The sequence below is a fragment of the Tiliqua scincoides genome, chromosome 3 (genome assembly GCF_035046505.1).
Source record: "Tiliqua scincoides isolate rTilSci1 chromosome 3, rTilSci1.hap2, whole genome shotgun sequence".
In the NCBI taxonomy this organism is placed as follows: domain Eukaryota; kingdom Metazoa; phylum Chordata; class Lepidosauria; order Squamata; family Scincidae; genus Tiliqua; species Tiliqua scincoides.
In genome coordinates, this window is record NC_089823.1 from 94,058,201 (window position 1) to 94,071,271 (window position 13,071).

Below are 13,071 nucleotides of genomic sequence, written 5' to 3' on the forward strand. Positions count from 1 at the left end.
GTCTGTCCCTGGTCTGTCTCCCTGGCTATGGGCCTTCCTTCTTTGCCTCTTAGCCTCAGAATGTTGGCCAAGTGTCTCTTCAAACTGGGAAAGGCCATGCTGCACAGCCTGCCTCCAAGCGGGCCGCTCAGAGGCCAGGGTTTCCCACTTGTTGAGGTTTATCCAGAATCCAGAATTGTTGAGCGTTTATCCAGAATCACAGTGCGGATTCCAAGCCAACAGGTCCACCACTGATATGGTATTCTCCCTTAGACAACTGCAGGAGAAATGCAGGGAACAACGACAGCCACTCTTTATAGCCTTCATAGATCTCACGAAGGCCTTCGACCTGGTCAGCAGGGATGGCCTCTTCAAGATTCTCCCCAAGATCGGATGTCCACCCAGGCTCCTCAGCATCATCAGATCCTTCCACAAGGACATGAAGGGCACTGTTTTCTTCGATGGCTCCACATCAGACCCCTTTGACATCCGAAGCGGTGTGAAGCAGGGCTGTATTCTTGCACCAACCTTGTTTGGGATTTTCTTTGCTGTTCCACTGAAGCATGCCTTTGGAACTGCAACAGAAGGCATCTATCTCCGGACCAGATCAGACGGAAAGCTCTTCAACCTCTCCAGACTGAGAGCAAAGTCCAAAGTCCAGCTGAAATGTCTGCAATGCAGCTGTCACTACCCACTCTGCCAAAGATCTCCAGCAGCTCATGGGTCGTTTTAGCAAGGCCTGGCAAGATTTTAGAGAACAATGGAAAGGGGAAAAGTACCATAAAATCTCACCTTCTGCCACCCTTCCACCCTGCCCACCAGTGCAGCATAGGATACAGACTACATGGCAGCTAACTGAAGCATGTCAAGCCCAATGCTTAAGCCCCTGACAGAGAGCATACACCTCAAATAATAGGGCGTGTGGCACAGGGCTATACATTTGTCATACCTACTTACACAGACATAGTTACTTTGGTGATGGGAATTCTGGAGAAAAAGCACTAGGCACACAAAGTGAGCACTTTGTACAAATAACCTGTTGTCGTTCACAAGTTACTTCATGAACATTTGTCATCTCAGAATTCTCACTGCAGGTACTCTGTCCCAGAAGTAATCCACACACAAACACCAAAATGGAACTTCCACTTCACCACCCCAACAGGAGAAGCAAGGACAGTGCACTCCATGCAGGTAGGGGAGAGAAAGGAATCCCATACCACAACACAAAGGAATCTCATGCTCCCTTCCCCCAGTTACAGACCCTTCAGTTTTGTTTATGGGTCTTTACTATAAACTGTGTTGCCTAGCCATCCTGTCCTTTTGCAACAGCTAATAGAAATGAATGTCTGCTCTCCCTTAGTAAATGCCAGGTGCTCCAACCATTGCTACTGTTGGCCAAACATTCTTCTGAAGCCCTTTTGTTTTTCCAGGGCTGCTCCATCGCCACATGGGGCAGAACAGCAATTTGACACAGATTGCCAGTGAGGCAGAAAGGTAATGCCTTGGATGCTGTTCTCTCCATCCCAATATGACATAACTGCACGTACATACTGCATGTGGCACACACTCTCTCACACAAACACTAAGTACAGTATACAGAGGACATGCATTACTGATGTTATCTTCCATCTGTTGCTCTCCTGGGGCCAAACAGGTATTTCGTGGACACGTATGTTTGTGTAAGGGCCCAATTCTTTTCTCTTCCCCCTGTCCCATTGATGCAGCCATGCTAAAATGGTGCATGCTGCGTTCAATTGGGAAGGGAATGTGGCAATCCAAAGACAAACAGGAGGTAAGTCTTAAAAAATGTATACTTTAAAAACCTGGGTCTGCCTACTGTATGTGTCTCCTTGGACATACGCCACCACTTTTGGATGCTGCCACGACCCTTCCTCCTTGCTACTGTGGGAGAGAAAAGTGGCAGGGAACTTCACAACAGAGGGGATAGAATCTGGTGCATGCCACTACCACCAGATCCATCCCCGACCACCACTTCCCTGCTCCCATTCCTCCCCCTCCCCAATCAGTTACGCTCACAGTCCTTCCTCTTCCCATCCACCCCACTGCTGACTTGCCAGGTCTGGCAGGCATGGCAAGGTGTGGCAGTGGACTTGCAGCACTGCTGCCTTTTGTAGCAGCATATGGAAAATGGCTGCCAACAGCACACTGCACACACCATCAACAACCATTTTACAACAGCAGAAGTCATTTCTGCTGCTGTGGTGCTCCCCATCTGGCAGCCCAATCCTTCATAGGGCTGGTCCGTAGGTGGCATAATGGGTCTGGAATCTGGGTGGTGGATTCTCAGTAGTTTTCTGCTTTTGTCCCTTTACTGCTTACACCACAGAAGCTCCTGTAGGGGTTGGGGGTGCTGTGGCATCCTTGTGCTAAAAGTATAGTTTGCAATTATTAATATTTTGTAGGACCTGAGGGAAAACTAGTAAAGAGAGGACCAGCAATAAGCCTATAGAGGGTCATGTGCAGTTTAGAGGGGTATATGCAGTTTAGAGGGTCATGTGCCAAACTGAGGCTTATATAAGGAGGCTGGTTCTGCTGACGGGCTCTTCTTTGCTGGTGGGAGGACATTACAATGAGCAGAACTGAGAGCTGACCTACAAATCTGAGAAGAGAAAAACCCGCTTACCTGAAGGCATCAGCTTGGCTGTCTTGCTATCCAGAGGTTCCTACTCAGGTTTTTGCTGCTCCTCAGCAGTCCATCCACAATGCCTAAGCAAGGGGCTACTGCTGCAGTTTTCAAACTCTCCGGGAGTTTGAAACCCTCAGTAAGTCTTTGCGGGGGGGGGGGGGAGGCAGCAGGGGCAGGGGGAAGGCAGCGACGCGATCCCCAGGATCGTGTCGCTCAGGGGGCTGCAGGGACTGGGATGCACTCACCAGTCCCTGCAGCAGCCATCCCTGCGCGAGTGCCTGCAGGGCACCCCAGGTCAGAGAAAGCGAGAGTGGAGTGATCTGCTCTGCCTCTGCAAAAGCAGAAGCGGAGCTCAATCACTCCACTCTCCCTTTCCCTGACCTGGGGAGCCCTGCAGGCGCTCACGCAGGGATGGCTGCTGCAGGGACTGGAGGGTGCATCCCAGTCCCTGCAGCCCTGTCAGAAGGAAAAGGTTTTGCGGTTTTGCAGAGCGGGGCGCAATCGCTCCGCTTTCACTTTTCCTGACCTGGGGAGCCCTGCCAAAGGTTGCAAGTCTTCCCCCTGTCTCCTGGCTGCCCCCACCCCTTAAGGGGGCAGAGGCCAGGACCCACAGGATAGGGTGTCGCGATGCCCCAGTTTGAATACCACTGGGCTATTGGGACAGGTAATAAGGGGTGTTTTGTAAAGTCTGAAAAAGGCTATCTTGTTCTGTTCTGTTAATTGGTTAATAAAATTCTTAATTCCACTTACCTTGTCTCCTGGAGCTCCTCTGGTGAATCTCTCCCAGGCTTGTGTTGTGTGTGTGTGTGTGTGTGTGTGTGTGTGTGTGTGTGTGTGTGTGAGTGAGTGAGAGAGAGAGAGAGAGAGAGAGAGAGAGAGAGAGAGATGGGGCTTGACACACTATTGCTGTGTTACTGATTCCTATGTGCTGCTAGGGGGCTATCATCCCAGTAGTGGCTGCTATCCTGCCCCTTTTACCACATTTCAAGTGGCTTTTAATTTGTAGGACCCATCCCCATTGGAAGAAACTTAACCTACTGCAGATGGCTGCAATCCTATGCACACTTTGCTGGGAATAAGCTCCATTGACTACAGTGTGATTTACTTCTGAGTAAACATGCATAGAATTGGGCTGGACTTCTTTTAGAGCAGCACTGAACCACTGGGGAGAGCCATGTTGTCTATTCTTTCTTTCAGCTTGGTAGATGAGTATGTGGGTCTCCAGCAGTCTTGCTAGGAAGGGGTGTGAGATCTAGGCTCAGGGCTGGGGGATGACAGGGATGGCAGTAGGGTTGGTGGTGGGGTCATAGCAGTGGCAGCAAATTACAGGCCCTGCTCCAAGCCTCCTTCTCATTCAGGCCTCTTCTCAGTGGATCTCTGGACAGGCCTGCTGAAGAGAGCCCTGGGAGAAGTGGGAGGGGGGACTAGCATCAGGCCAGGGGAGGTAGCAGGAGTCGGAGGGGATTGCTGGTGGTCAGGGGTAGGATGCAGTGGGGGGGAGAGCAAATTGTAGGCCCAGTTCTCAGCATCCTTCCATTCAGGTCTCTACCTGATGAATTTCTGTTTGGGCCTGCTGGGGGGAGGCATGGGAGGGGTGAGGCCACTAGATTCAGGCCTAGAGAAGGCAGATGTTGTGGGGGTTGCTGATATTGGCATGGGGGGGTCATGCCAGTATCAGCAAATTACAGGCCCAGCTCTCAGTCTCCTTCCCATTCAGGCCTCTTCCCAGTGGATCTCTGGACAGGCCTACTAGGTAGAGGAGTGGGGGTACTAGGGTTGGACCTGGGGGGGGGGCAGAAGTCTTGGGGGGTCCCTGGTAGTGCAGGAGGATCACAGTAGCAGAGGGGGAGGTTGCAGGAGCAGCAAATTAAGGCCCTGTTTTCAGCCTCTTCCTCATTCAGGCCCCTTCCTGGTTGGGATGTGGTCAGGCCTGCTAGGGAGAATGCTGGGAGAATCCAGGCCTGGGCGGGTGGCAGAAGCCATGGGGTGATCACTGGCAGCTCTTGGCCTCTTCCTGTAGGTCTCTGGGCCTGCTGGGGAGATATTGGGAAGGGGTGGAGGGACCAGGGTCAGGATGGCGGTGGCAGGAGTTTCAAGGGACTTACTGCTAGTGGTGGGGGCCCTGGCAGTGGCAATAACTTACAGGCTCAGCTCTCGGCCTTCTTACCCGACCCTTACTCTTCCTGGTTGCCTGTGGTCAGGACTGCTGGGGAAGAGTCCTGAGAGTGGTGGGCCGTAGCGGGTTGTGGGGTGTTAGCAGAAGAGGCAGTGGCATAGGAACCTATAGGCTCTGCTGTTGGCCCTCATCTCTATGAATCTCTTTGCAGGCTGTAGGCGTGTGTGCCTTGGTGGGTGAGTGTGAGACAGGAATGTTGGTGGTCTGCTGAGGATAAACTTGGGGAAGATGAGGGCCAACAGCCAGACTACTGGATCTGCCATCACCCCATTTGCACTACCTAGACTTGAGTCCTGGCTTTTGGCATCTCCCCTGAGCCCTGATCTTGGTGAAAGATCAAAAGTCAGTCCTTTAGAGCAGGTGGCATTGTTGGTTATTGGTGGTTAGAGCAGGTGGCATTGGCGGGAGGCACAGGGGCAAACACATCTGCCTCGTTCTCTTGGTCTTCAGCTTTCCCTAGTTTCTTTCTTTCTTTCCCAAGTGTCTGTCTGGTGGGAGAATTACCCAGCCACCGAAGCAGGCACTCGAGTAGCGTGCAGAGAAAAACTTGAGAAGACATGAGGCAGGCTTAGTTAGCAGCTTGCTGTCTGACCCCAGGGGTGCAGGTCTAGCTCTTGTCTCCCCAAGTTTCTTGTGGACATCCCACCAGCCTCCTGGCCTAGGTGGATGAATACGTGGCACTGATGGGCAGCAGACAAGGTAGCAGCAGCAATCTGATTTGTCTTCCCTTCCTTTCTGTGATGACTGTAAGGTTTCCCACCACTACCACATGAGCTAGTAGCAGGACCTCACAAGACTGCAGCACGTGGCAGGATCAGAGGAACACACTGTTAATCGTGAGTATGGGGTTCTTATTTTACTTTCCTGTGGGGCATAGCCGGTTTTTGCTATTTTTGCTTCCTTTCTTTGTCTGTGTGTACTGAAGCTCACACCCTTAGTCAAGTATGTATGAAAACATCATGGACACTATATATTGCAGACTGTTGGAGAATTGACATGTCTGTACTATTTTTCCACTTATATTTTCTGACTGGGGTGAGAGAAACCTTGGTGGATGAAATGTTAACTTTTCAAACAGAAATGTGTTTGAACCCGATCCATAGCCCTGCATGCTGGCTCATTGCTGGTGTGCAATGTCACAAACCTTTATTATGGACCCAGCACCGGAACTAGCCCAGCGCGAGCCCATGCTGGGCCAGCTCTGGCATTGGGCCAGAATTCCGCTGCCTGGCAGTTGCCCAGACCACCTGATGGCAGAGAGGTAAATGGGGATGTGAGGGGAGGTACAGAGGAGGCGTTCCATGTGGGGGGGCAGGGGGCGGGGGGCATGGCAGGGGGAGTGAAAAAGAAGTGCATAGATTAGTTCTAACCTCCTAAAAAGTAGAATATGTATAGTTACTTTGTCAGATAGTAGGTGAAATACTAAATCATTCTATTCCATCTTTGGTTTTATCATCAGCTCTCTTTTTAATACCATTGGGACCACTTTCTGAACTTAGAAGAATTTTTAAAATGAACACAGGTATCTGGTGCAGTATCAGCCAAGACAAGTGAACCGTTTTCCTTCTTAGGCTAAGCCAAGCAACAGCAGCTAGCTCCCAGAGCTCTCAAGTCAGGTATATTCTCTATTTTGCATTCTGCTTTCTGGCTTGAAATCAACTTGGTAGTAGATAATGTTTCCTTTGGTACAGACTCAGTCAATGGTGGTGGTCATTTCATTGCATATGGATCTGCAAGCTGGGGTGGTTTTGCATGCCATGGTGTGTTTCTGCATGTTCTTTTTGCATGTCAAGAAGTCTGCTTGCATGAACTTTTCTCTGGCTTGAAATCAAATCACTTGCACTTGGTGTCTTTTTCCTTTTTGGGCTGACTTTTTGGCAAGGTTATTTGAGCTGCATTAAAAAGGTGTGCCTTGAATTTTCTTCACCTTCTTTGTGAGGGCTAGCATGTTGTGAAGCTGCCCTTAGTTTGGTTGTATACTTGTTTTTCAGACACAATCAAACCTCTGCCACATTCTCGGTAACATCTTCCACCTTATCAATAGAGCTTGCAGCAGTCATGTCTGATAGAAGGCAATACCTCTCTGGTACAGCATACAAAAGAAAAAGAAGAGGAGATGCTCTGGCTAAGCAGAAAGGAGCTATGAGATGATCGAATCCCCAAACCATTAATACCATTGGGACCACTTTCTGAACTTAGAAAAATTTTAAAAATGAACACAGGAATCTGGAATGTTTCAAAGTGACATTTTTAAACCAAGTTCTAGACTGTGCAATCAAGTCACTTGAAGAACATTTCTTTCAACTCAGAGAACACAGCATTACATGTGGAGTGCTCAACAATATCCCCAAAGTCCAGCAAACAATATCTAAAGACCTTAACCAGCAATGCAGGGAACCAGAGGGAGTGCTAACGTACAGTAAACTGTATGAAATTGATTGAGCAAATTGTATGACATTGTTTGAATTATTTGATGAACTGACGGTACTCTCTACATATGTTTCTGAAGGCCACACTCCATGGATGTCTTGAAGCTCATCTGAAAAAAAGAGATGGCTAGCCTCTTTCTAGAAACAACTGCTGCCTTGCAAATACTTCAAACACTCCCTCTAACAGTTGGCAGTGGAGAGCATAGCTTCTTAAAGCTGAAACTAATCAAAACGTACCTGCATGATACAACGGCACAGGAAAGGCTAGTGGATCTTGCAATAATATCCATAGAACACAAACTAGCCAAGAACTTGGACCCTCAGATTGCTTTCAGAAAGGCATGAAAAGTATCATTTCAATCAGTGTTTCTCAACATTTGTCCCCTGCTGTACAATTTTGCATGGCCCACCTATTGGAATTACCACCAGAAGTGTCTGGCAATGATGTCATTGCCAATTACTTCATGATTTGGAGGCTAGAAGCAACGCTACAAACACCTGTAGGAGGCTTAGGATGAACAGGAGGCCTTTTTTGAGTGCACAAAAAGTGCATGCTGGAGCTCTCCCTACCAAGCTGAACCTCCTATTGCAGCTTGTTGAGTTGCATTGCTGGTCTCAGTGCCGGTTTGGGGGTCCTGTGTGTACCATCGGATACCACTTCAAGTACCACCAGCAGTACGAGTACCACTGGTTGAGAAATGCTGATTTAGATTATTCATCTAAAGACGAAAAGACTAGTCTGTCTTACATATAAACCAGGAAAGAGTCTGCTGTTTGGAAGTTTTTGTGTTACAGGTGAAGACTTTGAAGAAGGCTCTCAGAAAAAGGAATCAATTAGATCTACTGCAATTTCCTTGGGGCCTTGTTCCAAATTTCCTTCAGATTCTTCCAGTCCTATCACCACCATTATCCTGCTCTCTCACCTGGTTATTTTTGTAAGGGCATGGAAAGCTTTCAACAAAGAATGAAACAAAGACATCGCCTACAGAAACACCTAAAATCAGAGTCCAGCAAGGGCTTCCTCCTGCCTGTTTGTGTGGCTTATGCATACCACCAGCAGGAAGCCTTTCTGTGCTCTGGGTTCTGCACAGGGAGGAAGCAGGAACTAGACCTAAAACATTCATTCTAGAAACGCCACAGATATTGTGTTTTGCTGCCTGCTTTCAGGTTCATATCCTATGAATCAGGCACATCAACATAGCAAATATTTGTTCTATATGAAAGTCTGGTGGCTTGAGAGTTTTTGCATGCACATCTAAAGAAGGAATTTACTCCATTCTGAATACAGGCAGCTCTGACATGAGTAATACATAAGAAACCTGATTAGATTTTTACTTTCTGAGGGTTTCCTTACATATCAGCTGAAGTATTTCAAGGTCTTGTAGGTTTTATGCCATCTATTTGAATCACACAAGATCTCTCATGTTTTCTATTAGGTCTAACAACACTGTATAATGAATAGCCTACATGACTCCTATATATACATAATAAAATGAACCACTTTTTGAAAGATGGCTTTGTTAAAAGGTTATGGAGGGGAAAACATGCAGTTTCCCTGTAATTTAAGTTATAAATCCAAAGGCTGCAACAATGGCTTTGTAATAAATCTATAGGAACACTCCTGTACTAAAAAGCAACTTTATGAAATGATGCTAATTTATTGCCTTTCTGCTTTACCTTTTAATGGGCACTTCTGTCTGTAGCACCTTTTAGTGAATATTGAAAGGAATTCAACCATACAAGCCCCATAAACTGAATAAAAGCTCAAGGTTCAAAATTATGAATCCCTGTTATGAATCATGATAGCTTTGTCCACCATTCAAAAGTGAGTTTTTCACATGAATGGCTCCCTGTGTGTTCCCTTCCCCACCTCCATACAGCTCTGGCTCCTTCTACCCAAGCCTTTTTGATCCTGTTGCCTGCTTCCTTCCCTCACCTTCCAGGAATTCTACAATCCTGTTTACTATAGCAAATGTGAGAAGGAGGCTGGTGATAGGACAACAAAAAGAAAGGGAAAGAGGATCCACAGTTCCTTTGTCTTCCACCTGAATGAACGTTTTACGAGGCTGTAGCCAATGCCCGGGCTGCACAGTTGACCCTAGAAAGGGGGTTGTTCTCGAGGGTCACAGGTGACCTCCCCTCCTTTAGGAATTGAGCTGGTGATCGCTTACAATCTCAGCTTCTTTACAAGAAGTTTTAGGGATCTGCTGCTTTCTTCTTAAGTTTACTTACAAAAATAGTCCCATGGTTACCATGTATGTGCCCAATTAAGCAAACTAAATGTAGACACTGATCTCTCTATACATAACCAAATTGAAAACTTCTGACAGGGCTTTCTGTGAGGAAGGCATTTTCTATACAGTAAATTCAAAACATGCAATAAAAATTTTCTTGAGGCAGGTGCTAAAAGAAATACGATGGCAGAATTATCCCAGACCCTAGTCTGCATTTGGGTTTTCAGGATGTCATTCATTTTGGGCAGCGCACTGCAATTTATTTGGAGTATGTATGGCATCTCAGAAGAAATCACTTTGCCAGCGCATAGAAAAACCACCTGTCTGGAATTGGGAGAATCAGAAAAAGCAAGTAGAGAATAAAAAATTCAGCTGCGGGAAATCAACAGTTGCTGATTCCCTTGAAAGAAGATGTGGCTACGGTTGCACTCTGTGCTTGCAGAGCCCCAGAGAGTCTATATATCATGTAATGGGCTGCATGGTCATAAACCAAACAGAAAGCAGACAAGAGAGTTGATTTGCATTGTCATTGAGATTGTATTAATATAAGGATATAACAGCATGCTTTAGCACCTTCTTTATCCTACAGAAGATAAGACTTAAATAAACAATAAATACTCTTGGGCACTTAATATTGCCATCCACCATACTGTGATCATCTCTTAGTATACTATTAGTATTAAGAATATTTATATACTGCTTTTCAACAAAAAGTAGTTCATAATGTGGTTTACATAGCCAAACAAATATGTAAATTATTCCCTGTGCCCAAAGGACTCGCAGTTTTAAAAGGATACAAAAGAGATACTATCAACAGCCAATGAAAAAGACCCCATGCTGGAATGAAGTGGGGCAATGGATCTCTCCCTGCTAAATATAAGAGGACACACCACTTTAAAAGGTGCCTCTTTACCTGGTAAACATGGGAATATTTATTCCTTATTCGCAGGGATAGCCTTAAAAAAGAATACAGAGATGAATCTGTCGTCTTATACACACCTACCTAGGACCCAATAGGACTTACCTAGGACTCAATGGGACAAACTCAGTTCAGTTTACTTCTGAACAGACAAGCATAAGATTGCACCGCATAAGACATGCATAAGATTCTGGTCTGCTTTTCCTGAATGATGTCCATTTAGCTGTATTGATTCTGGTGATCGCAAGCTGGCTCACCTTTGCAAAATACATCACAATGTAACAGGGTGATGAACTCCCAGAAACTCAGTGACTTTCAGTGACTTTACTTCAGTCACTAATGGAGATTTTTCTGAGGAGAGAAACCTTGAACTCTCTTGAGCTTGTTGCCGTGTCCACTCACTTGAGCAATGTTTAGTGCAAATGAGCTCATTTTCAATGTCACTGTTATTGTGAATTATAATTGTGCCTGATATAACTTAACCAGTACCATGTTTCTGGCTTCCCATTTAGAAGAGGACTAAGGGCAAGCTGCATGCTATGGCCCTCATGTAGAAGGAGTCAGAAAGCACTTTCCTGCAACACTGTGCCATGCAGTGGTTAAAAGTGTAAAGGCCTCCTACTTTATTTAATTTTTGTACATCATCACAGCTGTTGCCTGGGATTCTGGAAGGGGGCTGGATGGAGACTAGCAGTCCAGTCCTGTGCTTCCCAGCACCCAGGACTGCAGCAGCGCAGAAATGGCTACCGCTGCATCCCATGGTGCTGGGAAGCAGCACTGGGGCTACTTGGGGTAAGGGAGCAAGCTTTTTTACCCTGGTGGCCCCAATAGGTCTTGAATCTGTGCCCACTATTGAGCAGGAGACCGGTGTCAGGTCTCCCAAGCTGGGAGGAGGTTAGGATATGGCGGCAGGGCCTGCCACTTTCTCTGCCCTTCCCCCATCTCTGCCAAGTCTTCCCCCGTCTTTCCCCCACCCTAGAATGTCTCCCACCTGCCCTGACTTACTGTTCCAATGCTCGCCCAAGGCTCTGGGCAGTGGTCCTCTGTCATCTGCCAGGCACTGGTTCAGCACAGGCTCACGCTGAGCATTCACTGGTGCTGGACTGGTGCAGAGTGTCACAGGCTTGCCTTATGGCACGTTTGCAACACAAGAGTGCTTTCGCTGGGCCAGTGCGGGCCCAATAGGATCAGGCCCCAAATAGTTTTGAATGGATATTCAAAGCAAATTGTTCTGCAGACTGGAATGTAGGAGGTCTCTTGGTACAAAAGGGTTAAGTATCAGGAGAATATGGTTATTGGAACAATACAGAGTGCTCGCTGTGGTATAAATGTTTCTAAAAGAACAGATCTTAAATAAGTGTTCTAGGTATTCAACAAAAGCAGCAAGAATTTCAGTAAAGATGCTTGCTTTCAGAACAGGTTCCAAAAGTAGAATTCAAGCCAAATTTCGATATTGCTGAATTTTGGCTGCAATCCTGATCTCCCTTTCCTGCTGTCCAGCATATATCCCTGGACATGAAGATCTCTTACTCTTTATTGTACTCCCCTTTAGAGTTTTCTCTCATGCTTCCTTCTGACGCTTGTTTACTTCTTTTTTTCTTCATTCCCTCCCCTACCTTGACCCCTCCCACCTCAGAAGGGCAGACCTCAGTGGATCATTCTCTGATGAGTCATGTCTGCCCCACCACATCCCCTATTTCCTCTGTGATGCTGTGACGTTGTTCACCCAACTCTGACGGGCACAATCTCCTCACCCTACGCCTTTATAATGGAATCTCCTCTTTTAATCCAATAACCACCCACAGGCCTCAAAATCATAAGCACTGGCAGGGGAAGGAAAGGAAATCTGCAACCCCCTGTGGCATTCCTGCTGAGGATCTTATGCTTTGCTGCTGCTAACTGTCTCCAGGAGGAATTGCTGCTCCCCTGAGAGAAGAGCCCTAGATAATTTTCCCACTGGGGATGGCTGACTGGCTGGCTGCTTCCATAGTTACAATTCCAAAGAGCAATCTGGAATGGGGTAATATGGGAAAGAAGGAGGAAAATGCCGCCTTTTAACTGGTGTTGGAGTATGTGAGGTGGCTTGCCTTCTGTGTGACACAGAATCCTGCATGTGCATAGACCAGTCTATGCAACACTGTTGTAAGACTGGAGCTCTGTGCAGCCTGCCTGTCCCTTTAAAGCACGGGAAAGCTGCCTCTCACACTCTGCCTCTGTGTGTGAACACAAGGTGCTGGGATTGAGCTGCTTGATGCCAGATCAAGTCAAAGTAGAGACAGAACAACGCAGTGAAAAGAGGGAGAAGAGGAAATCTGCTGGAAAAAGAGGTGAATTTGGGCAACAATGGGAAAAAGTGAAACAAAAGAGGGAGGGCATGGGGTGGAGGGAAGAGCTTTTGCCTAATAGTACTGATAACAATTCCTGGTTTTTACAGGATGTGAGTGATAAAATAAAGCCAACTTGTTACTGAAGCTAGTGAGAGAGTTTAGGAATTGTCTGTGTAAACTCAAATATTACCTCCAGCAACCTGCTTTTGCTTGAACTTTAAAAGCTGATCATATATTTCAAATTTAGTGGTCATTAAATATTGGATGGGGAAAGGAAATTAATGATTATTGCCTAGATGCCTATGCTTTTGGCTCTGATTTAGATCATACTTCAATCAGAGTCTTATGGAAATTTAAATA